Source organism: Balaenoptera acutorostrata, chromosome 15, assembly GCF_949987535.1.
Source record: "Balaenoptera acutorostrata chromosome 15, mBalAcu1.1, whole genome shotgun sequence".
Classification (NCBI taxonomy): domain Eukaryota; kingdom Metazoa; phylum Chordata; class Mammalia; order Artiodactyla; family Balaenopteridae; genus Balaenoptera; species Balaenoptera acutorostrata.
This window is the reverse complement of record NC_080078.1, coordinates 3476560-3503115: the sequence shown is the minus strand read 5'-3', so window position 1 is coordinate 3503115 and position 26556 is coordinate 3476560. Positions and strand designations below refer to the sequence as shown.

Below are 26556 nucleotides of genomic sequence, written 5' to 3'. Positions count from 1 at the left end.
CATGGGGGAAGGCAGACGCCTGCAGAGGGGTCTTCTGTGAAAACGCGGAATTGGCCACCTTCGGCATCCTTCAGATCCCGCAGTGCTTCATGCATTCCTAATTCAGCCAGGGCCCCCTACAAAAAGGTGGCAGTGTCTGCACACTGCCATCATTTAATAATTATTGAGCGGGAGAAAACAGACCCTCCCTGGTAGAGCTTACGGTGTACTGGGAGATGCGGACAAGAATCAAGTAACATTCTAATAAATACATACAAAATTACAGCTGTCTCAAGTCCCGTGAGGCATTGTTGCCCAGTGACATGTGTAGGGACTGTGGCCCTCCCTAGGGTGGGAAGCTTGTATGCGTACCCACTGTCCAGCCTGGGGCTGCAACAGATATTAGCCCAACTGTCACATGATTGAATATATAGGTACAAACAGAATTAGTCCTTGGGGGCAAGTAAGACATTTTTACAAGAAGCTGTAACGAAAGAACCTACTTGAAGGTGGAGGAAGACAAAAACGGGGTCAGGGATCTCTTCCCTAAGGAGTGACACTTGAACTGAAGTCCAGGGATGATTAGGAGAGGGGGTTGGAGTCCGGGGATGGCATTCCAGCCAAGGAACAGCATGTGCTAAGGAACGGAGCATGGTGCCTTCCCAGGACTGACAGGTGGAAAAGAGAGTGACCACATCAGCTGAACAACATCAGTCATGTAATTTGGGTCTGATCCCCAAAGCAATGGGAACCACTGAGGGGCTGTAAGCAGAAGGGCAACATGCAGACCCACATATTGGAATTAGGATCACTGGCTGTCGGGCAGAGCCTGAATCCGAAAGGGGTCTGCGTGACCATAGGAGGCCAGCTAGGAAACTCGTAGACCAGGCCAGGGGCTGAATTAGGGAGATGGAGAGAAGTTGAGGGAGTCAAGCAATATTTATCTCAAAGACGTTTACAGACACATTGTTGGTGGGAATGGAGAATGCTGCAGCCCCTCTAGAAAGCAGTTTGGTGGAAAACATACGATCATCTGATTCAGCAATTCCGCTTTTCGGTCTATACCCACGAGAATTGAAAGCAGGGTCTTTATTTGTTTTTAAATAAATTTATTTTTGGCTGCGTTGGGTTTTCATTGCTGCACGCGGGCTTTCTCTAGTTGCAGCGAGCGGGGGCTACTTCGTTTCCATGCATAGGCTTCTCATTGCGGTGGCTTCTCTTGTTGCGGAGCACGGGCTCTAGGCGCGCAGGCTTCAGTAGTTGCAGCAGGCGGGCTCAGTAGTTGTGGCTCGCGGGCTCTAGAGTGCAGGCTCAGTAGTTGTGGTGCACGGGCTTAGTTGCTCCGCGGCATGTGGGATCTTCCCAGACCAGGGCTCGAACCCGTGTCCCCCGCACTGGCAGGCAAATTCCTAACCACTGCGCCACCAGAGAAGTCCCGAAAGCAGGGTCTTGAAATGACATTTGTACGCTCACGTTCATAGCAGCGTTATTCACAATATCCAAAAGATGTTAACAAGCCAAGGGTCCACTGACATGTCCGATGGGACATTATTCAGCCTTAAAAACAAAGGAAATTCTGACACCTGCTACAACGTAGATGAACCCTGGAGACAAGACAAGGGGCTAAGTGAAATCAACTGGTCACGAAAAGAGAGATCCTGTATGATTCCGCTTATGTGGGGTCCCTAGGGGAGTCAAGTTCATAGAGACAAAAAGTAGAAGGGTGGTTACTTCCCAGAGAGACGGGAATGAATGGGGAGTGAGTGTTTAATGGGGACAGAGCTTCCGTTTTGCAAGATGAAAAAGTTTTGGAGATGACGGTGGTGATGGCTGCACAACAATGTGAATGTACTTGACACTACCGAACTGTAGTTAAGATCGTAAATTTTGTGTTACATGTCTTTTACCACAATTTTTTCTTTAAAGAGAGAGATTTACATAAAACCTTCAAAGTTCTTTCCTCTGGTTCATCTGGGGTGACTTCCCTCTTGTTAATGACAGGTCTGTTTGAGAACAAGAGGGATATATGTGCTTCCACGGCCCTCAGGCTTGACGATATTAAATGTGAAGACTTCTGTGCAGACTGACAGACCTGGACAGTTCTTTTCCTGACCAGCAAGAACCTGTATGTGACAATGGCAGGAGCTCCCAGGGCTGACTCACGATGACCCTGCAATCCTAGATGCCCACTGAACCTTGCAATTCCTTTCCTCTTAAACAGCAAGCCTTCGATACACTGACAGCTTCAACAGAGAGGGCCAGAAAAGGAGCAATAAAAAGCCATTATAGAACCAGAATCGGAGAAAGTGAATTCTTCTCACACTCTCTCCGGGTCTAGAGGGCCTGCTTAAGCTGCTTCACGATGCATTCGCTCAAAAAAGGAAAAAGAAAAAATTTGCAAGGGAGAACCCAGTTAACTGCTGGGAGCCCACGACACCCAGGCTCTTACCCTGATGGAAGCCTCTGGAGCTGGTCGCAGGAACAAAAAGGAACAGAATTAACTACAAGACACTAAACCGTTTACAAGAAAAACACACTGTATTGGGGGGTGACGATGAAGGCCATGTTAAAAAGAGGCCATGAAATATCTGGAGAAACAATCCATTAAAAACAAATACACGTGGGACTTCCCTGGTTGCACAGTGGTTAGGAATCCGCCTGCCAATGCAGGGGACACGGGTTCGAGCCCTGGTGCAGGAAGATCCCATATGCCGCGGAGCAACTAAACCTGTGCACCACAACTACTGAGCCTGCGCTCTAGAGCCCTCGAGCCACAACTACTGAAGCCTGCGCGCCTACAGCCCGTGCTCCGCAGCAAGAGAAGCAACCGCAATGAGAAGCCCGCGCACCACAACGAAGAGTAGCCCCCGCTCGCCGCAACTAGAGAAAGCCCGTGTGCAGCAACAAAGACCCAACACAGCCAAAAAACAAAAACAAAAACAGATAATTAAAATAAAGTCTTAAAAAAAATAAAAACACATGAACAGATCCTTCACTAAAGATATAGGTGTGAAAAACAAGCCCAGGAAAAAATGCTCAACATCATTCATTGTTAGGGAGCAGGTTAAAAACCACGCTGGGATATCTGCTAAAAATGATAAGGTCTGGAGTTCTCCCACATGGCTCGCAGAATTCAAGACGGTACTGCCACTTTGGAAAAGTCTGGCAGTTTCTTATACAGTTCAACTACCTTTCTGAATGACCTGCAATCCCATCACTAGCTATTTATCCAATTGAAATGAAAACTTGTGTGGACACAAAAACTTGTACATGATTATCTGTAGTGGCTTTTTTCCTAAAGACCCCAAACTTGACAACCCGACAATCCAAATGCACCTCACTTGGGGAGTGGAAAACAAACTTAGGTACAACCGTACGACGGAATATAATGCTGCACTAAAAAGGAGCGAAGGACGCGTACATAGAACAACACGGAGGACCCCAAGTGCATCCTGTATGCTTTCATTTGTAGGACACTCGGGAAAAAGCAAAACTATAGAGACAGAAACAGATGAGTGATTCCAGGGGCTGGAGGTCTGGGGAGAGGCTACCTACAAAATGACACGTGGGAATCCCGGGTGGGAGGTGATGATTGTGGTGGTGATTACATGACTCCGTGTATTTGTCGAAAGTAGCAGAACTGTGCACAAAAAAAGTGAATTTTACTCCATGTACCTTTTACTCTATGTACATTTAATTTAAAAAAAAAAAAATATATATAGAGAGAGAGAGTTTGTGATTATAGACCCAAAACAAGGATTAAGAGCCATGTCGTCCAATTCAGAAGCCGCTAGTCACATCTGGCTATCTACACTTATACTCTAATGAAAATGAAATAAAATGAAACCCTTCCTTGTGAAACGTGGCACGAGCCACATTTCAAGAGCTGGATCTGGAGACCCACGTGGCTAATGGCTGCTGTACTGAACAGTGCAGATGAAGAAAGTTCCCATAACTGCAGAAAGTTCTGGACCGTGCTGCTCTGGGGGCGGGGTGTGGCTGAGCTGCCTCTGCCCTCTCCTCCCTTCATCCTCCAAAGTCAGGGAATCACACCAACGTGCTCCGGGCAGAGCTGTACCACAAGACCTCCGCAAAAAGCGCCGATGGGGTCACCCTCCTGCCTTGAGCCGAAGGGGTCCTCGCTTGGCCTGTTCCCCATCACAAGACAGGGGCCCGGTGGAAACCCCTCCACCTAGTCCTGGCTGGGTCTGAAGGTGGGCAGATGGGCTGAGAAGCCTCAGCATCTGAAAGCGGCGGGTCCACACTCACAGCTTCGAGGGCCTGAAGCTCGACGTGCATCTGGCAAATGACTGAGGAGCCCAGACCATTCTCTGTGTTTTCAGCGTCCCCTTCCTTTTCCTGTCTGCTGAATGTCACTTCCTGCTGCTTCTGTATCCTTCTCGGATCCTCCCTGCATCCCCAATGCTGCTTCCTGTGTGTTCACTGAGTCCCTGGGGCGTTACATCACACAGTGACGGGCCTCTGACCACTACTGGGAAGGACTGCATTTTTGTATCGCTACAGAAGATAGAGACAGACAGACAGAATAATCCTCCAAGAAACTTCCTCACCCATTTGAGGCCCCCAAAACCTGAGAGAGATGGCCCCTGTGTCCTCAGCTCACTTGGAACAGGCTGGCTTGTTTTTCTTTTACAGCCGCCCCTGGCCACCCTGTCATTTAGAACCGATCATATTTCTTAAACGCTAATTCAGGAAAAGACATGTCTGACTTCGACACCACAGGAAACTTGTTCAAACAAAGCCGGGTTGAAAACTACTCTTGACAGAACACTCGGGTGTTGGCGCTCAGGGAAAAAAAGATGTTGTGTGTTACTCATCCGTGGCTGTGTAACAGCAAACGGTTCCAAAACGTAGCAGCTGAAACCAATCAACGTGTACCATCTCACAGTGTCTGCGCGTCAGGAATTTGGGGGTGACCCAGCGGGGTGGTCCTGGCTTGGGGTCTCTTGTGAGATGCTGGCAGGGCTGCGTCTTCCAGAAGTTCGCCTGAGCCTGGGGGATTCGCCACGTCAAGACAAAGTGGAATGAAGGTGCTGGGGGAGGGGCACCAGCCCCACTGTTAACCAGCTCTGAGCCCTCAAACAAGTTAGTTGGCCTCTGGGCCTCAGTTTCCTCTGCTGTGAAATGGGCTTAGGGCTGTTGGGGGACACTGAGAGAGTCACTCCTGTGACCTCAACAAATGCAGAGTGTTTTGTAAAAATAGACTTGGAAATAAGGAAAGCAAGACTCTTAGCCCGAGGGCCAGCTCCGCAGAAGCCCCCAGAAGCTGCTCAGCCAGGCAAGCCTTACAGAGAATAGAAAGAACGCACGATGCCTGTTCTCCTCTCCTGATGGAAGAAAGCTCAAGGGGATTTTCTTCTTCCTGATCTTTACTGTGAAAACCTGGCAGGGCTTCGGGTGGTAAAACTCACGGCAGCGTCAGGGCCCCCAGGAGTGTGTGATCTGTCCACCCAGCCCTGGGTCCCCCCACCGTCTCCTGTTCTCCAGCTTCGTGCATCGTGACTCTGCATTCGTCTGTCTGTCCCAACAACCTAGGGCGGCGGTTTGCCCTGTGACCTCACTGCTCTGGCAGATCTAAGACAAGTTTTGATTCTTCAGCTCATTTAGCTTTTTTCTTGCGTGGCTGTGGTGTGTTATGGACCAATGTAAGCTCCGTGCGTGCAGGAATGGAAACAGAGGTCATTCCAAGCAGTAATTCAGCAGCTCTGTTTCTGCTTCTCTGCGAAGGTTTTTGTGCTGTTACTTCCACCACAAACAAATTCTCTAAGCGCTCAGGGGCCCGTTCTTCTGGAGAGACATCCGATGGGCTGCATAAATCACCTTTGTACCCGGTGAACAGGTCACGCCAGGTTTTTAAATCAGCGGCCTGAAGTCAGGCCCTCCGAGTGCGCAGTCAGTGGGGTCATCCCAGTGGAGGGTCCCCACTGCAGACAAAACCAGCCCCTGACTGATGAACCACTGGGGTTGTGCCCTCGGCGGGAGCCTTTGCTACAATCCTGGGGATGCAGCTGGGCAGAAGTGATGGCCCTTCTAAGGCTTCATGATCCAGAACACACGCAGAAACCCCAGAGGGATCATTTATAGCCGCTGTATAATTTATAGCTCTTGAGCACTGGAAACGCGACTCAGCCAAAGTGAGATGCACTGTCCATGAAAACACACTACACACCGATTTCAAAGACCTGGTTTAAAAAAAAAAAAAAGGCAAAATGTTATTAATAGTATTTTATATATTTATATTGGTTATAGTTTGAAATGATAATTTTTTGGATATACTGAGTTAAATAAAATGTACTACCCAGATTAATTTCACCTGTTTCTTTTTACCATTTTAATGCAGTTACTAGAAAATAAAAAATTACCTCTGTGCCTCACATTTGTGGCTCGTATTATACTTCTATCAGACGGGACTGTTATAGACCAATGTAACTTTTTTGTCCCAATAGATGTTTCCGTCTCAATTATGATGGTGCTCTGAATTTGTGTTTTAGCAGAGCTCGGGCTGATCGCTATCAATCTGGTGTCTTTGTATCATGTGTATTCCTTCCTCTTTGGTTATCAGAGCACTTTGTGGGAGTTTTAATGTCCAAAGGGTCTGTGTTTGTGGCTGGATCAGCCCAGGGAGGTGGAGAGATTTAAAAGAGCCCATTGACCACTTGGTGAGCTTTGCTGTCTCCGCCGCTGGGTGCTTCGGTTTTCTGCCACGGAAACCGACTCTGGCCAACTTCAACAAAAAGGGAATGTGTTGGCATGATGCTAGGCTGATCACAGAACTGGAGAAAGCCGAGATCCAGCTTTCAGAAAGGGCTGGAGTCAGAGCAGCCCTGGGGATTTAGCTGCAAAAACCCCAAGGCTGGTCCCCCAGGATGCCCGCGCTGGGATTAACCAGCTCCGAGCTTTCCCCTTTCTTGCATCATTCCACAGGAGATTGGAATTCCCAGGAGAAAGCGGCTGACGGGTTTAGGGAGGTTCTGTGCCCAGGCCTGGGCCAAGGGAGGGCAGGCAGCAGGCGGGGCCGGCCCTGGAAGGCGTCGCGCAGCCCACGCTGTGGGGCTGGCCCGTCCACGAAGCAGTCTGCTTACTGTTAGCAGAAGGGGCGGGGACGCGGAGCAGGCAGACAATAGATGTCTACCTCCTCATTCCAACTGGATTTCGTCAGGGGCCCGCCAAGAACTCAGCCAATTCAGCATTTTTGCAAAGACCCTTAAGCTCATCTTTTAAAACTTTTAATTGTGGGAATGTTGAACACATAGACAAAAGAAGACAGAATAATGCAACAAACCTCCATGTACCCAAAACCCAGCTCCAGCAGGGATCCGTATACACAGCCTTGTTTCATCTATAAGCCGCCCAAATCCTCTCGTAGTATTTTGAAGCCCATCTTAGGCATTATATCATTTCCTATAATTCAGTGTGTATCCCTAAAAGATAAGAGTTGGTTTTAAAAAAAAAATCACCTCAATATTATAATCCATGAAAGAATCCTAATCCTGCCTTAATAGTATACAATTTTGGGCCAGTGTTTTGATTTTCATCTTTTAATAACCTTATCGAGGGATAATTTACCTCAATTGAGGTATAATTTACATACCACAAAATTCACGCGCTGTAACGTACAGTTTGACAAATTTTTGGAGGATTGTACAGTTGTTCAATAATCACCGCAATCCAGTTTCAGAATGTTTCTGTCACCCAAAAAGTTCCCTCAGGCCCATTTGCAGTCAATCCTCACTCGGACCTTCAGCCTCAGGCAAACACGGATATGCTTTTTTCTCTATGGCTTTTCCTTTTCTACCAATTTCCCATACACAGAATCACACACTATGTGGTCTTTTGTGTCTGGCTTCTCTCATAAAGCGCAAGGTTTTGGGGTTCATCCATGTTGCACAGATCAGCAGTTCATCCCTGTTATTGCTGGCAATGCTTTATTGTATGAATATACCACCGTTTAAAAAAAGAAATCAGTCCACAAGTTGAGACACACACATGTTGTTTCCAGTTTGGGTTTTAGTAAAACTTCTGCTATAAACTTTTATGCACTACTTGTTGACATGTGTTTCCATTTCTCTCCAGTAGATTTATAGGGGTGGAATTGCTGGGTTACACGCCGAATGTATACTTAACTTTTAAAGAAATTACACCAGACCGTTTTCCCAAGTGACTGCAGAATTTGATGTTCCCAACAACGAGTGAGGATTCTCTTAATCTCTTTTAGTCCATGTTTTCCCTCCACCTCCTTTTTTCCCCCTTTCGATTTATTTTTAAAAACGGGGTCACTTGTTCATTAAAGTTTCCCAGAGTCTGTTTCCCACTTTTGCTGATTGCATCTCGTGGAGTCTAAGTTCATCTGAGCTGAAACAAACAAACCAACAAAAACAAGATTAAGCCACACAGTCAGTACACAAAGTGCAAACCTTAAAGTCTACGAGAGAGTCGGTAGAGATAAATCCCGGTTTTAATTCTGAGCTTCCTAACAGCCCAAAGAAGGAAAGAGGTTTGGTTACAGGAGTCACTGTCATAAGATAAAAACAAACTGATTGCTCTGAGGAAGCTGGCTTTTTCCTGCCAGAGACCAAAGAGACATTTCCACCATCATTCCCTCTTCCTTATTAGGGACGTGGTAGGAATTCGTGGGGCAGCGCCCTGACTGGTGACCCGGCCAGCTCACGACAATGTTCTTTGTCAGGGGATGCCAATGATTAAAAAAAAAAAAAAAAAACCCAGTAGGCTCCTTTGGGATCTGATGAGGTAACGTAACAAGTCAGACTCCCAATCCCAGGTCAAAAAAGGCAACTTTTAACCACATAATTCAGGACCTCATGTGAGTGTTCATCAGCCAAGCCCCAGTGCTGTGCTGCTGGGAAGAGAAAGAAACATTGTTATAACGTAAAGATAATTCCCAACAAAGCACCTACTATATTAGCTGCCCTTTCAGGTCTGTACCAAACCTCCCCACAAAACACAAAAATACACAAACAAAACGAAAACAGACAAAAAACCCACTGTCAATTCATCCTTTTTTTTTTTTTAAATTCACATAGAGTTGATTTACAATATTGTGTTAGTTTCAGGTGTACAGCATAGTGATTCAATTCTTTTTGATTCTTTTCCATTATAGGTTATTACAAGATATTGAATATAGTTCCCTGTGCACTAAAGTAGATCCCGTGTTGTTTATCTATTTTATATACAGTAATGTGTACCTGCTAATCCCGAGCTCCTAATTTATTCTTTCCCCCCGCTTTCCCCTTTGGTAACCATAAGTTTGTTTTCTATGTCTGTGGGTCTGTTTCTGTTTTGTAGATAAGTTGATAAGCAGCCTTTAAATGCAGATCATAAGCACCGTCCTCTGTGCCCATTCTCTTACCCTCAAGTGACAAACGGGCAAGTGTGTGAGACGTAGGGGAACAATGACCAGCACATGAGTAAGTGGCACCTTCCTGACAAGGGTGACTTCCCCGGCCAGCTTCCCACGCTGTGGACCTGCCTCTCCCCCCGAGGCCACATTTGGCCCGCTTATCTCGGAGGCCCAAGAAGAGACCCCCCCCCCCCCCAGTAAAGGAGATGTTTGGCGCTGACCTTGCTTGTTGCAAACCTGGCTTAGATAAACTCACGTCCTTTGCATCCTGTTTTTCTTCGAAGTGTCAGCTGTACATCAGGGTCCATCTCAGCACTTTTCTCTCCCTCCCTCTCTCACTGCCCACGTCAGCCTTGGAGGCCTCCACGGTGACGAAGGGCACTGGACAAGAGTGACTTTTCACCCCAAGAAACTTGAACATGGAGTTCCTGGCTTACTTGAAGCCTCACTGTTTATTCCAAGTCCGACTTCCTGGCAGGAGCTAAATAATTTCAATATCTTATATTTTTGTAGCGATTTATAAACGTTAAGATGTGAGAGAACGAATTCGAATCCAAGCCCCAGGAGGGCGGGGACCGTCTTCTGTTTGCTGTGGCTTCCTAGCACCCATAAAAGAGTTCGTGCTCAAACTGTTGTGTGAATGGATGCGTGACTGTGAATGTACAGCCATTCTACGGGATGTAGGAGATGTCCCCGTGTTTCTACAAAATTTAAAAACAATTCTTTGAGTGCAGAGGTGGTGCAAAATTCAGTTTCTCTCTTGCTGGCATCCTCCCTCTAACCCGGAGGGGTGCAGAGGCCTAGGTGTCCTGCAGGAGGGCTCAGGCCTTTAGCCCACACTGAGCTTTGCTGATACGTCCTTTGACCAAGACCAATGCGGCCAAGGACCCCGCAGCTTTGTGGCCAAAGTCAGACACAGGAGTTTTTGGCAAGGCTGGAGGCCTGGTTCGTGGGGTCCAACCTTCCCATGTGCGGCCCTGTTCCCTTCTCGGGGCTCTCCAAGAGAGCAGGACTTGGGTCCCCGTGGCTCACAGCACCCCGCCATCTGGCGCCTTCCTTGATCTTGGTTTGTGACCCCTCCTCTGGGAGGGGCTGGGAGCCACCGCTTCTGGGAACTTTTCTCTCTCCTCCTCCCTCCTCGGAGGCCCTAGTATAACCCCTCACTGAAAACTTAGGCTTCACTTCTGCAACTCAAGCTCCCCTAAAACAAGAGGACACAAAGCCCGGCTACTTGCAAAAATAAACACAGAGAGGACAAAAAGACAAATTTATATATCGGGAAACACCCTGCCGCAGACGCTTTGAGGAGCTTGTCTTCATGTCTTACCATTTTCAAAGCTGCTGTTGTTTTTTTAAAAAAATCTGATTTGCTTGCAGAGGCCAACGCAGAGGGAGGTGTCATCAGTTCCACTGTACGGCCTGGAGACTGAGGTTCCAACAGGACCGGCGAGGTGCCCTCGGCTTGCAGAGGTGGGCCCGCAGCCCAGGCTTCTCAGGGTCTTTCCCACCCTCGTGAGGGGATTAGAGACTGCTGTCCTGGTTTTACAGCCGAGAAGATGGCCACGCAGACTTGAGTCTCATCCAAGCTCACAGAAGCCACTAGTGAAACATTAACCAGGCTCAGCCCAGCAGACCTTCCCCTACCAGACCCCCAGCTCTCCCTTCTGAGTCACAATTTACTTTAGTTGACATTTATCGAGCACCTATTGTGTGCCAGGCACTGTGCTGGGCGTCTCGGGTATACTATTTAATTCTCCAAGCAACCCTGTGAAAGGCGTTACTAGCAGCAGCTCCATTCCAACAGAGCCGAAAAGTGAAACTAAGACCCAGAGAAGGGAAATGACTTGCCTGAGGGCATGTCGCTGGCGGGACGGGCTGAACTGAGGCTTAGCTCTCAGGCCATCCGATGCTAAAGCCCCCTCCAGCTCTTGGTACTACTCCCTGCTCTTTGCAAAGGGATGGAAACAATTAATTGGAGGGGAAGTTACTAAATACTCAAGCAAAAGGCTTTCCCTTTGTACTTTCTACAAAATGCTCTGTAACCCATGCAGATGATAATATGCCTGTGTCCTCAGGTTAATGGAGCTGATGGCATGCGGGTGTGTTGGGTGCACGGACAGGCCCTGGAGTCAGAGCCCCTTAGGGTCCAAATGCAGCTCCAACACTTAGTAAGTGCAGGGCCCTGGGCAAGGCACTTAGTCTCCACAGGTCTCAGTTTCCCCTCTTCGCACGAACCTCCAGACCACAGGAGGGCCGTGTGTCTGGGGCATGGTGCGCGGCCCAGCAGGTAAGCAAGCTCTCCACACGTGCTACTGAGTGTCAGGACGACCCAGATGCAACTGCCACTCAGAACTGGGCAAACGCGGTCCATCGGTGTTCCTTTCACATGGTTCAACCTAAACTTATAATCAAAACTGAAGTTGAGGGTCTTCCCTGGTGGTCCAGTGGTTAAGACTTCGCCTTCCAGGACTTCCCTGGTGGCGCAGTGGTTAAGAATCCGCCTGCCAATGCAGGAGACATGGGTTCGAGCCCTGGTCCGGGAAGATCCCACATGCCACGGAACAACTAAGCCCGTGCGCCACAACTACTGAGTCTGCACTCTAGAGCCCGTGAGCCACAACTACTGAGCCCGCGTGCCACAACTACTGAAGCCCGTGTGCCTAGAGCCCGTGCTCCGCAACAAGAGGAGCCACCGCAATGAGAAGCCCACACACTGTAACGAAGACCCAACGCAGCCAAAAATAAATAAATAAATATAATTGGGAAAAAAAAAAAAAAGACTTTGCCTTCCAATGCAGGGGGTGCGGGTTCAATCCCTGGTCAGGGAGCTAAGATCCCACATGCCTCGCAGCCTAAAACCAAAACATAAGACAGAAGCAATATTGTAACAAATACAATAAAGACTTTAAAAAATGGTCCACATCAAAAAAATCTTAAAAACAAAACAAAACGGAAGTTGAAACAAATAGGCCCAAGGGTGGGAGTTGAACTGGAAATCTTCAGAACTCTGAACAGGGAACAGGATGAAATAAAAACAGTGAGAGAAAACGAAATTGGGCTTCGGTGACTTATGCGCCGTAGGTAGGAAATGCTTGTTTCTCATTCTGCTCTAGGTATATACATTCCTAGTTTTGAAGTCGGAGAAAAGGAAAAAGCAAATGTAGCTTCCCACATCTATGGGGAAACCTGTATCCGAGAGCAGGAAAGGGAATTCAAGAAGCCCTAGCTTTCAGCCCTGCTCCGGCCGTGTGTAAGAAGAGCAGTTGTACTAAACACACACGGCGCTAGGGTGACGGAAAGCACAAGAGACGCGGCCTCCTGTTTTGGGTGGACCTTGCGGATACCTAAGCATCACCTCGTCCCTACGCAGCTTAACCTACTCATGCTTCAGGGGAAAGAACAAGTTGGCTAAGAGAGTCTTACGAAGTTCAAGTTAATCGAAAGATTAAATCTTCAGGACATGATGTCGCCTCCCTCTTTTTATGTTTTTTGTTGCCATAAAGAACAGGCAACAGCTGTTGAGATTCAAGTGAGTCAGCATACTGACTTACCGGCTTTGAAATCCTCCCTAGCAAGTGTTTTCCTACCAAGCCAAGAGTAGTAAATGCAGGTACCGAAGGCTATTTGGAATAAACCTAGGATACGATGATAGTTACCGTCTGAGAAAAGCGCCAAATAAATATGATTTAAAAAAGAAAAGAAAAGAAATACAGGACCCAAGATTCCTGAACCCCTCTCAAAAGTAAGAACTGAAAACCCCGATTCCCACTCGTATACGAGTGATTTCCACTCGTATAGAGCCGTATTGGGCTGCACACACAGAAAGGAAAATAGAACTTCTGTAAACCTGCCACGTATCACGTGGTGGGAGGGGTCACTGCCCAGCCCCTCGGCTACAGGATTTAAGCAGCCCCTGAAGATTTGAAACACTGAAGGATGGGCATGATTCTCCCCTTCAGGCTGCCAGAGAGGAATCACTGTTTGAATGAGGAAAACAGGCAGCATGTCCTAAGGGAGACCACTGTCAGAGGACCCGGCTTCTTGTCACAATCTTGATGACACCCATGTCTCAGGCAATGCCCGCGGGTAGTTAGTGGTTACAGCCTGGAGTTAAAAGGGCAAAACCACCAGCAGCCTCCCCTATGGCCATTCTGCCCTTTTCCCTAATTTTTCCTGGGATGGTAATGAGCCCAGCTAAAAAACTACATTTCCTGGGATGGTAATGAGCCCAGTTAAAAAACTACATTTGCCATCCTTCCTTGAAGCCAAGTGCGGCCATAAGACATAACTAGGGTTAATGCATTTGATGAAGTCACAGGGTTTAGGACGACCAACTCATTGCCTATACTCTCTGAATTTCAGCCACGAAAACCCTGCATCCCGGGAGACTCAGCCCCGGACAAACTGGGATGGCTGGTCATCCTAGTCGAAGGCTCTGTGAAAGGCGAGATGCAGGTGGCACGTGCCGGCTCCCGTCTGCCCGTCCCCTCTTGATGCACGGGGTGTGGACTCAATCCTAGAGGTGACGATGAATCGACAGACATGAGGACAAGAGCCACCAAGTTATGTTAACAGCAAGAGCTTGACAGGAAGAACCGTTAACTAGGTCCAAAGCTGTTAACAAGGTAATGGAAAGGGTACAAAGAGAACTCTGTCTCTTGGAGGTCTGGACTAAACGAGGTGGCTAATTCGGTGGTGGTGATGGGGGCACGAAGTGAAGGGCTTGGGATTATGGAAATGTAGGAACTCAGAGGAGCTGAAACTCCGGTTCACGAGTGGGGGCCGGCTGTGCTGGTGGTCCCGAGGGGTCACAGTGAGTCGTTTCCATAGGCGTTAGAAAAGCAGCAGACAAGAAGCTGCTGCTACCCAATGGAACTGACGATGCAGCAGTAGAGAGGCTTTGCTAGAACAGAGTTTACGGGAGTAAGGAGCTGGTGCAGACCTAACGCGGAGGAACCCTTCTTTCCTTCCTCTTCCCTGCCCTGCAGGCTTGGTCTAGCGCCACCTACTGGCAGATCCTGCCAGGGAGCCAGCTGGCTAAACAGAAGCATGGTGTGCAGGTCTCAGCCGCAACTCCACAGAGCCCCCGTCTAGGACGATGGGTTTGGGGCTGAGAGGCCGTAACTTAATAACCGGCACACCTTCCCCGGTCACATCACCTTCCCTTCCCCCCAGGAGGAAACCACGGCACCAACTTTTGTTTTCTTGCTTTTCCTTAGAGTTTTATCACATACCCATGCAACCCTGAATAACGTGGCTTGATTTTCCTGTTTTTAAACACTTAATGATTGGAATTAAACTGCATATGATCTATCCTGTCTGGCTTTTTACAGTCGAATTGGAGATGCACCCATATTTTGCAGGTGGGGGTAGTTCATTCATCTCCAATGCTTTACAGGATTCCATTGCATGAACGTGCCGCACTTTATTCATTCAACTGTCGATGGACATTTTTAGCTACGACTCTGAGGACAGTTCCTGTACGTGTTTCCTGAAGCCCATGAGCACACATTTCTCCAGGTGGTTCTCAAAGTGTGGCCCCCAGGTCAGCTGCATCAGCGTCACCTAGGAGGGAACTTATTAGGGATGCAGATTCTGGAGTGCCACCCCACACCTACTGACTCATTCTGGGGATGGGGCCCAGAAGCCCTCTGGAGGACTGTGATGTCGGCTAACGTTCGAGAACCACTTTTCTAGGTTACACATCCAGAAGTAGATTTGTGAGTCATCGGATATTTTTCTAGACAATGTCAAACTATTTTCCGAAGTCACTGTACCAATCTACACTCCCACCTGTGCTGTCTTAGAGTCCCCATGGCTCTCTGTCTTTGCGACCACTTGGCTGGTTTTTGCCAGTCTGGAAGGTAAAGAGATCTCTCACAGTTTTAACAGGCACTTGGATAACTTCCAGTGAGGTTGAACACCTTTCTCAAATGTTTCTTGGCCCTTTGGATGGCCCTTTTTGTGAAGTGCCCATTTTTTCCTATTGGATTGTCTATTTTTCCTTATCAGTTTGAAGTTCTTTACATATTTGGAAAACTGGTTTTTCTTGGTTATATTTGTTGCAGGTATCTTCTACCACTCTGAGAGTGGCCCTCTCAGAGGGAAAGCTCAGTTTTCTCTTTGTTGCCATTCTTTGATGAACAACTTCTTGATTTTAATTTATCGCTATTTTTATGATGAATGCTTTTAATGACATAAGAAATCATTCCCTACCCCAAAATCCTGAAGATGGTCTCCTTTAATGTCTTTTTAAAACTTTGTAGCTTTGCCTTTCACATTTAATTCTTTTTTTTATAAAGTATTTTTTTTTAAATTTTTATTTATATTTGGCTGCGTTGGGTCTTCCTTGCTGCGCACAAGCTTTTCTCTGGTTGCAGTGAGCGGGGGCTACTCTTCGTTGTGGTGTGCAGGCTTCTCATCACGGTGGCTTCTCTTGTTGCGGAGCATGGGCTCTAGGTGCGCGGGCTTCAGTAGTTGTGGCGCACGGGCTTAGCTGCTCTGCGGCATGTGGGATCTTCCCGGACCAGGGCTCAAACCCATGTCCCCTGCATTGGTAGGCAGATTCTTAACCACTGCACCACCAGGGAAGCCCCACATTTAATTCTTCAATCCAACTGCAATTGATTTTTGCATATGATGTGAGGTAGGGATTCCATTTCGTTCTTTTACCATGTGAATACCTAATTTTCTTAGCACCATTGATTGAAAACTACGCCTCCGCAGTGCCACTTTTGTCATCGTTTATGCACGTGGATCTGTGTCTGAGTGCTCTGTTGTTTCATTGGTGTATCTGCGTGTACTTGAATGGATACCGCGCTGTACAGGATACCCTGTCACCTCTTCGCTGCCACTCTCCACAGGAGGATCCATCCTCTCAGAGGAGCTTGATGCCCTCGAGTTGAGTTGTTCCTTTGCCCCGATATCATTACAGCTGGATGAGGTAACGGCCTTGTCTGTAATTTTGCTTTTGGCTCACATGTTTCCATGGGTGTTTCACGCCCTCTCCCCACACAGCATCCCCGCCTGTTGACACCCTACCCTTCCTCCAAGGCCCCTGCGAGGCCGACACCGCTGATCATCTGCAGCCAGAAGGGATCCCCCTTCCTCCTCAGACACACCCGCAGTAGGATGTCTGTGTGAGTGTGCTGGGGCTGCCGTAAGAAAGCACCACAAGTGGAGCAACTTCAACCACAGAAATATATTACTGCGCAGTTCGGGAGGCCAGAGGTCTGAGATCAAGGTGTCGGCAGGGTTGCGCTTCCTCTGCAGGCTGTAGGGAAGGGTCTGTCCCGGCCTCTCTCCCACCTGCTGGCAGTTCCTTGGCTTGTGGGCAGCTTAACTCTAATCTTCCCAGGGCATCCTCCTGTGTGCCTGTCTGTCTCCATTTTCCCCTTTACATAAGGACACAAATCATATTGGATTTGAGGCCCACCCTACCCCGATACAGTTTCATTTTAACTAATTACATCTGCGACCACCCTATTTCCAAACAAGGTCCCATTTCGAGCTACTAGTGCTAGGGTTTCAACAGGTGAATTTTTCAGGGACACAACTCAACTCATAACAACAACTGTATAACTGATCATCTGAAACTGGGACACTCTGGAGAGTGAACCAGGACACTCGTGATAATTATCCCAGGATCACAGGTTAGACCGTGAGTGCTGGGGATGGTCCACGAGGCGTGGGTTACCCCACGAAGGGGGAGGCCAGGGGATCCCCATCATGCAAACCCGTAGCATTGGCACTGGCTCACGTGGGAGGCTTTGACTGCAAACAACAGAGAGCCCAGCTTGACGTGGCCCCCGCACGGGGCAGGTTTACGACCTTACAGACGAGAACTCGGGAGAAAGGGCGGCCCTAGGAGGACTGATTCAGTGACTCAGTGATGCCATCAAGGACTCAGCTTCTGGCCAGCACTTGGCTCCTTTGTCCCTGATGGATCGACTCTTGCGATTCTGAGGTGGCTGCAGGGGCCTGAGGCCCCTCATCTTCCCAGACCAGGATCTGGAGACCGTCTCTGCTTCGCGCATCTCTTTTCTAGGAACAAACACTTCTCTCAGGACCTCCCTCCCCCAGCCCACTTCCCCTCACGTCTCATTCGCCGAAAAGACACCACATGCCTGTGTTTAAACCACTTCCAGGCAAGGGGTTTGCGACCACCATGCTTTTCTTAGCCCAATCATGGGTTTCTCTTAGGAGCTGGGCCCCAGGTCTCCTGAAGCTGAAGGAAAGATGGTACAGGACAAGAATCTGGGTTCTCGTGGCAGGAAAAAGAGAAGGGTGGGGAGGAGGCTGGTAGGTCGGCAACTACAACACATTTGCTGCAAAGGAGAGAGAACAGGGTCCCGGAGACCAGCAGCCTCTCAGGGACAGGCAGAGGAGAATTTCACGGCTGGGCATGGGAACGGAAAGCTAGGAACCACGGATGTTTAAGGCGTTATTCTTTCTAGTACATTTATTAAATGTAATGTTTGGGGAAGTTGGCAGCAGTACCCACAACTCCTAAGGTGGAAAGTGTGATAATTGAGGTCAGATAGTTTCGTTTATTGCTCTGGTCTGAAATCATTTCACACCGTTTTGCTCTGCAATTCAGCGTCACTACAGAGTACCAATGAGGAAAAGGCAATCAGTAACAATGATTGTTACCAAGCAACAAGCAGCCATGGCAAGAATTAAATAAAAGGAACGTAAATGGACCACAAAACTCAATCACCAGAAAAAGGAAGCATATGGGAGAAAAAGAATATAGGAGAAAGTTTTCCCAGTTTCTGTTAAACTTCATTGAAAAAAACCACAGGCCACGACGCAACATACGGTCACTGCAGAAAATTAGGAAAATATGTATCAAAAAGAAACTAATCACAGGCATGACTTCACCACTGATGGCTTTTAAGAAGAGTTCGGTGCAAAAAAAAAAAAAAAAAAAAGTTGGGTGCATTTTCTTCCCAGCACACACATGCTCAGTTTCCTATCTTGCTTCTTAAGCCACTTCACTTTATACAGTGTTTCCCCATGTTATTAAAAATCGCTAGTGGACATCATGTTAAGTAACTGCATAGCACAGGCATTGATCAATTACTCTTTGCAAAACACTATAAATTGGTGCTTTGGAAGGACCGCACAGGGGAAAGGAGGTGAGTTGAGAACCTAAGCGCCAGGCCTCCCTCACTGTTCTGCTGTGCTGAGTTCTGACGTTAGGTCAAAGGTGTGGCATCTTTCTAATCACCAGTTTGGGAAAAATAAAAACCTGTGCTGGGGATGGGGTGGGAGGGAGGTCTCTGAATTTTTTGGTGGCACCCCGTGCATTGCTTTGTGCTGCAAACCATAAAGCCAGTACACAAAACTTTCCAATTATTAGTGGCATTTTTTTTTTTTTTAAGGTCAGCCATCAAGGGCCTCAGCCCTTCCTGGAATCACAGTAAGTGGGCCTTCAGCTGTACCTTAAATTTCCTACCTTCACTGGTGTGCTGGCTCCTTCGGAAGCTCTGTAGAGCTATTATTATAATCATCTTTCCTGTTAGAGGGTCATTTTATTTAATTAAAAAAAAAAAAAACCCTCACAATAGCAAAGCTGCAGAAGTACTTTTTAACTGCCGTGCTAGCAATTTCCCCCGCTATGTGATTACAGCGCGTGCCAGGCAAGACCATCCACATTCCAGCCGTTTAACTCCGTTAACCTCTGAGGAATGAGCAGGCATCATCGATCGCAAATCCAGTTGCAGAATCTGCCTCTCAGGTTTTTCTTTGTGACAAGAGCGCTGCTAGCCCTCTTGGGTTGGAGCAGTGCATTGGTGGTGTCATGTGAGACCGCGCTCCCCTGGTCTCCTGGGCGGCAGCACGTGAGAACCACCCTCCCCCGGCCCCAAAGTGTGTTCTCATAAATTATTCAAGAGGCCAAGTTCAGGGGAAGGAGCATGGACTCCGGAGCAAGACAGACCTGGGTTTAAATCCTAGGTTTACGCTAAGCGGCCTGTTCTCGTGACTAGACCGGGCCAGCTGCATGTCCCCTGGGAGCCTTGGTGTTCTCACCTGTAAAACAGGAAAATAATACCCGCTCCACAGAACCCAGAACTCAGCAAGGGCTCAGGACTGGACGAACATTGCTAGTGGGAGGCTTCTGTGCTCAGAGCCCAAGGTCGTGTTCAAGGCGAGACCGGCATGCCAGAGGGAGGCCGTATCCAGGGCAGGCAGAAATCTGTACCGTGAGTCACACCCCTGCCTTGCGAGGCCAAGGATGATCCTTTTTCAATAAACTGCTGTCTCTTTATTCATCTGATTCTCCAAGCTCATGCTCTGCGTTGCTTCTGGATGGACTTCTGCCCTCAAATCTAAACGGATGACATGCCGATGCTCTTTGAGCCAGCTTTTTTTCTTTCCTTTTTTCCCTTCAAATTAAATTTTAACGACAAAGAGCTTGCCTGCACTCAGAGGCATAAACGTCTCGGACTGTTGCTCCTCCTGCCTGATAAGGGGCCCCAGCACCTGGATAAAAAGGCCATTTCTCTCTGTAACAGGACAATTCAGACACAGACACGGGACCAGAGATCACATTCCCCTTGGTCCCTGGGGGGATGAGGGCTTGCTGGGGAAATGACTGCCTAGTGCTCTGGCCTGGGCCTTCTGTTAAAAAAGAGCAGCCAAACTTCCTATTTATAGATGAACGAATAATGCAGTATCAGTTATTGGTTAAGGCAGGACAACAACATGGGAAAAAAACAGACAAAGGGGCTGAGGTTCAAGGTTACGTCGGAGAAAGAAAGCAGGTGGGATTTTTGTTTCATCTCTCCCATCCTCCTAGTATGTGTCCACTTTTAAAAAATACCATTTAATTGGGTCTTGGTGGTTTCTAAAATAAAACAAGGCAGGGGCTGCGTGCAAGTGAGACCCCTCGCTGGCCATCCCAGCGCAGCCTTTTGGGGCCACAGGCGCAACCGGCTGAGGTCCAGACCCCTCTCCAGGCGGCTCCTGTTCGTGTGTGCGGGTGCGGGAGGCCCCGGCAGGCGTCTGGTGAGCGTTTCGCCCGTGAGAGGGGCTGGGGACCCTCTCTGCTCAGCTCTCTCTCTCTCTCTCTCTACAAAGCTCTTCCTGCTTAGAAAAGAGGTTTTGTTCGACTCCTTTTTTGGCCTCGGAGGCACCAAAGGGAGTGGTTAATAGGGAACCACCTCGAGGTTTCGACAGGCCACAGCGAGAACTCCAGGGCCGCGGGGCCTTTGTTCACTGGGCTGCGGCAGCCTGGGGGTGCGGCCTTGCGCTTCGGGTGGGCCCAGGGGGCGGCGGCTGGGCCTCGCCAAGCGCTAGGGCCCGCTGGGGCCTGGAGACCCGGTTTCTCCTGTGAAATCCAGCAGACAGGAGGCAGGGCTGGAGACGGACATGCCGATTCCCTGGGGCAGGGTGCAAGGAGGGCTCCTCGGCGGAGGCGGCATCGCGGTCTGGCCTCCAGGCCTGGGGACAGGGACCCGGCGCTGGGCCAGGCTCGGCTAAGCTGTGGGCAGGCTGAAGGGGGCTCCTGTGACCACAGAAAAGCAAGGCGGGCTTGGGACGCAAGCGGAAGGTGACCAGGCACGGGGTGGGGAGTGAGGGGGAGGGTTAAACAGGAAGGAAAGCAGCCTGGCCTGCCCAGGCCTGGAAACCATCGTCCCTGCGGGGGGCACGTGGCTGGATGCTTCCTGGGACTGCATTTGTCCCCGCGGTGGAACAGGGGGATTAGAAGGTTCTCCTGTGGAAGTTTCCTTTCCTCAGGCCCCAGGCCCCTTCCCTTCATTCATTTGACAACTGCCAGGCCCCCGTTAGGACGGGAGCATCCTTGCAAACTCAAGCCGGGCACCTGGCAGCATCTGTGGAGACTGTGCCCGGCCCTGACCACGTTCGCAGGCGCAACACAGAGAGGAAACGACGACACGGCTGACAGCGACCTCCCTGTAGCACGGAAGTGTTTCACGGCATGTTTTCAGAGGAGGTAGAGCATGGTTGATGCGGGGAGTGTCTTAGTCAGCTCGGCTGCTGTAACAAACACAGCACGGACTGGGTGGCTTAAACAACAGACATTTATTTCTGACAGTTTGGAGGCTGGGAAGCTCGAGACCAAGGTGTCAGCTGATCAGATGTCTGGCGAGAGCCTGCCTTCTCTCCGTGTCCTCACGTTGCGGGCGGAGAATGAGAAAAACTGCTCTTGTGTCTTTTCTTATAAGGGCACCAACCCCATCCACAAGGACTCCACCCTTGTGACCTGGTTACCTCCCAAAGGCCCCATCACACTGGGGATTAGTGTTTCAACAAATGAATGGTGGGGGAGGGGATGGATAAACATTCAGTCCACAGCAGGGAGTAAGGCTACCTGGGTGTGAGCCCTGGCCCTGCTCCTTATAAGTCACGTGGCCTCGTGCAAGTGACGTGGCCTCTATTTCACCGTCCTCAGCTGCAAAGTGGGGCTTTGTTGTGGCTGAACTGCATTTCCTCCAAATTCATATGTTGATGGCCTGAGCCCCAGTGCCTCAGAGCGTGACTTTATCTGCAGACTGGCCTTTACAGAGGTGAATAAGGCAAAGTGAGGGCACAATGTGGACCCTAATCCCATGGGACTGGTGCCCTTATAAGAAGAGGAGGTCAGGACACAGACACGCACAGAGGGACGACCATGTAGAGACACAGGGAGAAGATGGCCGTCCCCCAGCCAAGGAGAGAGGCCTCGGAGGAAACCAACATTGATCTCAAACTTGCAGCCTCCAGAACTGTGAGAAAATAAATGTCTGTTGTCTAAGCCGCCCCATCTGTGGCATTTATTATGGCCGCCTGAGCTAAGATGGGGTGATAACAGTACCTGCCTCCCCCCAAGGCCGTTCTGAGGATGAAGTGACAGAACGCCTGGGGAGCAGCTGCAGGCGATATGTCGCAGGCCACAAAGGGCTTCAGCCCTGAAAACACGCCGCCCCTGTGCCACGCCCGCCCATGTCTAGGCGGAGCTGCAGACACAGCATCCAACGGCCACTGTCCCTCGTCCCCATCCCCGTGTCCGGACCTGGTTAATGGCTTTACATGGCGAACGAATCAGGATGCAGGTTCAGCCCATCAGGCACCAGAAAACCCAACTCAGAATGGTCTAAACAATGCCGAAGTGTGTCAGTCACATACCTGGGATCTGGGTGCAGATGGAAGTTCGGTGTGGCTTGACCCAGGGCTCCAGCTTCCTCGGTTGATGATGACGCCGGAAGCCCGATGGTTGCATCGTCCCAGGCTGCACACGGCTCATCCTCTGCCACCGCCCCTGGAGGGGAAAGGCCATTTCTTCTCACGGCTGCCTCGTAGAAGATGGGAACCCTTCTCTGGAAACTCCTACCAAATGCCTGTTTCAATTGGACGCCTGATCTTTCCTGAATGGCTCAGGGAATGGCAGACGGTGACTTAGATCATTTGCTGGCGGGTCACCCTGTGTGGTGTAGACTCACCCGGACCCAGCCCAGAGCTGGGGTCAGCACCCCTTGCCCCTTGATGGCTCTGTAATGGGTGAGGGCTACAAGGAACGCTGGCCACTTAACGACGTGGTCCACTGAAAGGGGCCATCTCACCACATCCTGACGCTGTCCCACAAGGCAGGGACCACTGTCATCTCCAATTTAAAGGAGAGGAAACAGAGGCTCGTGGACACAGGTAGGCAGGAGGTAAAAACTCAGGCACTGGAATCCAGCTCTCAACCTCACACCCACTTTGCAGTGTAGACAGGCCACAGAGTCAGGACAGTGAGATCACAGGGACAAACAAACCCACTAAAACCCACTGCCAACCCTCCTCAGACTACCCGAGAGCATTCTGGTGCAGTTATTTCCTGCTATTTTTATTGTACTTACATTTCCTCCCCAACCTTTACAAATTGAGAAATGTAACTCACATACAGAAAGATGCATACGTCTAGTGCTGCAAAACAAAGGACCACAAGTTTAGCACCTAAAACGTACACACATTTCCAACCTCGGTGTCCGTGTGGCAGGAGTCTGGGTATACGGCTCAGCTGGTCCTCTGCTAAGGGTCCCACGTGGCCACGATTGAGGTGCTGGCCCAGCTTCTTCTGGGCTGCTTGCTGCCCTCAGGTCCAAGAAGCTCCATGGTGCCCTGCCAAGCATCCCTCTCTGGGGCTGTTTGCTCCTGAGAGGCCAGCGGGAGAGTCTGTCCTGGGAATGATGGGCGTGACATCCAACTCCCTTTACATACAATGCTACCCAAAGGGATGACATCACAGCCCTTTCACCAAATTCTACTGGTTAGAAGCACATTGCAGGCCCCGCCCACACTCATGGGGAGGTGATGATACAGGGCATTGACTCATTGGGGGCGGTGGGGGTGTTTCACCTTCCCGTGTGTCTAAGTTTAACCCAGAAACAGAACATCGCTTACCCTCCCAGAAGCCTGGCTTACCCACCCCCAGGTCCACTTAGAGGTAAGACCAGTGTGGAGTTACAGCCAGTTAGAGCTGATTGTTAAATATTCAGGAATTCCATGAGCTAGCTGTTAAACACAGATGTTATAAAAAATTGAATTATATAGAGTAAAATCAATTCTATCAAAAACAAGGTCTCAAAACTCACCACTTCATGATTATTTTACTAAAACCAGTGCTTTTGAGGTTACTTACGTCTCTTGTACCTGTATGGTGGAAATACTTTCCCTAAGTCTGCATTCAAGGTATTTCATGTTGGTTCAGATACTCCCAAGTTGCCCATTAGAGAAATAGTTACACTGTGGAACTCTGAAAATGCTACAATTCAGAGCTTGAAGGCCAAACGAGGCCCTTGCTCAAGCTAAGAATGGCTTTTACATTTTTAAAGGTTCGTAAAAAATAAAACAAAGAATATGTGTCAGAGACCATTGGTGTCCGGCAAATATGTATCTGGCCCTTTGTAGAACACATTTGCCAACCCCTGGTCTAGTAATGGAGAAAATTAACAGTGCAGCTGAACTTAAAATTGTGTCCAGTTTTTAGCCATTAAATTATGACTGGCACAAAATATTCATCCAGTACTGGAAAATGATCCAATACAGCAAAGAAGTTGCTTACATCACTGATGAATAAAGATCTATTCTATATCTTTTTGGTTCATTTCTGTCTTACTCATTGATGTGATTAAATCAACCAAAGTTCATATCACATATTACACTTAATGACAATGAATTTATTGGAAAAACAGTGGGTTGGGAGACAACTCAATGTGATAGATTATGATTGAATTTTAACCACAGGTTGGCCATGGATACAAGAGTTCATCAAAAATAAGCAATAGCAACATCTGAGAATCAACTGGCTCCAGGGAATTTACAAGAGTACTGTATGTTTTACCATTTTTGGTAGGCTGTGTACTGCACATGCTTTATACTAGTTAAAATTCGTAATAAATGTATGTGTCTACATATGCACTCCTCCCCCTGCCAGCTGTTAAACATGTACCATCAGCCTGAACTTTGGGCGAGATACTTCCTGATTTCCTTTATAATTTAACCACTTTTAGGTTTCCTCTTACCTAGGTGTGGCCCATCTTCCTTAGGACCTGTGGCAACGTCTGGTACGTACTAGGTATTTTAAAAATACGGAAGTGGGTAAACTTCTGAGAAACACTAATTTGGCAGAGCAACCAGCAGTGGCAATGCAACTGTGAGCCTTTAAGATAAAATGGCAGAAAAAAAGGGGAAAGTTTGTTTGCTTTTCAATCTCTATAAGGCCCTGCTCAAATCTTTTTACACTTAACGGAATAAAGTCAAAGGACAAAAAAAAAAAAAAAAAAAAGGCAACAGCCGTTAACAGTAACTACCACAGACTCCTTGCTTACTATGGGCCCAACGGTGTTTCTCACGTAGGATCCCATAAATAAAACCGATAGCATAGGTGATAGAATAAAACACCCAAAACAACACTTCCTGAATATCCTAATAATTAATTCACCCTCCGTTCACTTATTTTACTAAGCATTTTACAGCGCGCCGACAGGAAACCAGCGGTGTCGGCCCTCCGGGAACTTAAACTCAGGCTGGGGAGGCGGCAGCCGGCCTGCACCCACTCCGGCCCGCGCGGATGCCCCCAACGCGCTTCACAGCCCGGCCGCCGTACACGTCCGGCCGCGGGCCCCACTTGCACGGGGCACGGCCCCGAGCCTCCGCCAGCCCCGCACGTGCGCCCCCGGCGGCTCGTCCCGCCCCGCCCCCTCGGGACCCGGGGCGCCGCAGACCCGCAGCCATCACGAGGACGCAACGGATCCACGCCCGGCTCCCGCGCAGACCGGAAGGCGCATCGTGACGCGTTGTGCGCAGGCGCGACGTGCAGCGCAGAGCACCTGGCCACCGCTAGGGGGCGCCGGGGCCGCCGGCGCCATGGGGGAGGGGAGGCCGCCGCGCCGGGACCGGACCACGTGCGCACCACGTGGCGCCCCCTGCAGCCCCGGACCGCGGTAGGGTCGCCGGACCGGCCAAGCCGCGCAGCCAGCAGCCCGCAAAGGCGAAGGGATGGGTCTCCCCGCCGGCGCCCCCGTTGACCTCTGACCTCCAACCCCACTACCTTTAGGGTTACCCCTTGCCGGTGGCCGCGCGGTGTGTTTATAAACAGAACTCCCGGCGGGGCCAAAACCCCGGATCGCGGATTCACGCCCGGGGGAGCGGAGCTTTCCGTGCCGTGCGCCTTCTGCGCATGCGTCCTGCGGGGCGCCGGGCGGCTCCTCCTGCTCTTGCGCACTGGCGGGCGGGGCGGGCCGCCGCGCCGGGTGGGGTCGCGCTGCCGGGAAGGGGCTGGCGGCGGCCGGGAAGAGCTGGATGCGGCGGCTGCAGCCCTGCCCCCGGCCTTGCCCGGTCCTTCCCCGCCCTTCCTGGCTGTGTGACCTGGGCAGGCCGCCTGCCTGCTCTGAGCCGGGTCCTCGCCTGTACGGCGGGGCACAGATGGGTAGTCGCGCAAGTGAAATACTGACCTTCCCTGGCTGCGTCCTTGGCCCTTGTTGACCCCGCGGGGCAGTATCGCCTGGCCCTGAAGCGAGCCTTAAACATTTCCGCCCACCTGTGTTGACGAGTGGGTGAACAAAATGTGGTATCTACCCGCAGTGGAATACTATTCAGCCTTAAAAAGCAACGGAATACAATTTGTGTTATGTATATTTTAATCACAGTATGACATGTGCTGGATGCTGGACATACGCTGGATCCACATGGGTGGGTCTGGAAGAATA

At 49.6% G+C, this 26556-nt stretch overlaps 1 long non-coding RNA gene across 9 annotated transcripts; it reads right to left on the bottom strand.

Moving 5' to 3' along the window:
- Positions 1-1159: 1159 nt before the first annotated feature.
- On the bottom strand, positions 1160-26014 carry LOC103017022 (uncharacterized). 9 transcript variants are annotated; one of them, XR_009005415.1, is made up of 6 exons: positions 24871-25848; positions 23314-23526; positions 22493-22625; positions 10686-10957; positions 7283-8352; positions 1160-6182 (listed from the first exon to the last, which is right to left on the bottom strand). It is a non-coding gene; the product is annotated as an uncharacterized LOC103017022 (long non-coding RNA). The 9 variants fall into 9 exon arrangements; XR_009005413.1 differs by lacking the exon at positions 10686-10957 and adding an exon at positions 25911-26014 and having other exon boundaries at positions 1161-6182; positions 24871-25007; XR_009005414.1 differs by lacking the exon at positions 10686-10957 and adding an exon at positions 25899-25945 and having other exon boundaries at positions 1161-6182; positions 24871-25007.
- Between the last annotated feature and the right edge of the window lie 542 nt (positions 26015-26556).